The 754-nt window shown below is 33.3% G+C and overlaps 1 non-coding gene across 1 annotated transcript; it reads right to left on the bottom strand.

Annotated features, from left to right (window-relative positions):
• Nucleotides 1–4: 4 nt before the first annotated feature.
• Nucleotides 5–121, bottom strand: TRNAL-CAA (transfer RNA leucine (anticodon CAA)). The gene is made up of 2 exons: nucleotides 84–121; nucleotides 5–49 (listed from the first exon to the last, which is right to left on the bottom strand). It is a non-coding gene; the product is annotated as a tRNA-Leu (tRNA).
• Nucleotides 122–754: the final 633 nt, after the last annotated feature.

Raw genomic sequence — 754 nt, 5'->3', positions numbered from 1 at the left:
ATCTTGTCAGAAGTGGGATTCGAACCCACGCCCTCAGAGAGGACCAGAAAGCTCCGTACCCGCATTGCGGGCAAGTTTTCACACTTGAGTCTGGCGCCTTGGACCGCTCGGCCATCCTGACACTGTGCCGTTATGCGGCGAATGTGTGAGCAGGTAAGCCAATATGTATGTATGTATGCACTTGGGTGCTGCCAACGTTAGAATTTGGGAAGGGAAAACACAATTTTTCACTTAAATTGCTGGTGAAACCAATCTATAAATATTTAAAAAAGTCAGATCTGAGAATTAATGAATTCAATAGAAAAAATAAATCAATGAAATAAATTTAAATTAAATTAAAATTATATGACCTACAACGAAGTAAAATGAAATTTAAAGAAATTAAATTGAAAAAATAAAAAATATATTAAAATAAAATGAAATAAAAAAATTAAGAAAAACTTGTTAAAAAATATCCCAAAATTAAAATAAAATAGTTATTAAATGAAAAACAAAACAAAAAACAAACCAAAATTTATAAATTATATCTAAAAAATTTCTGGTTCCTCTGCGTTTTGAACCCGCGATCTCCGCGTTGAAAGCATATAGACACATCCACTGAGCCACGAGCATGAATGATTTGAGGTGTTTTTTTTTGCGTTAGACGCTTTACAGTCGCACATCTACTGAGTCGCGAGCGTGAATAGCCTTAATGGTTTTATTTTGGTGTTACATGTTTTTCAATCTGTTTATCCAAATTTGAGAAATAATAGAT

Source organism: Rhagoletis zephyria, unplaced genomic scaffold, assembly GCF_001687245.7.
Source record: "Rhagoletis zephyria isolate East Lansing unplaced genomic scaffold, Rhagoletis_zephyria_1.1 Rzeph_scaffold_83095, whole genome shotgun sequence".
NCBI lineage: Eukaryota > Metazoa > Arthropoda > Insecta > Diptera > Tephritidae > Rhagoletis > Rhagoletis zephyria.
Note: the sequence above shows the minus strand (reverse complement) of the source record. Positions and strands in the feature narration are given on the sequence as shown.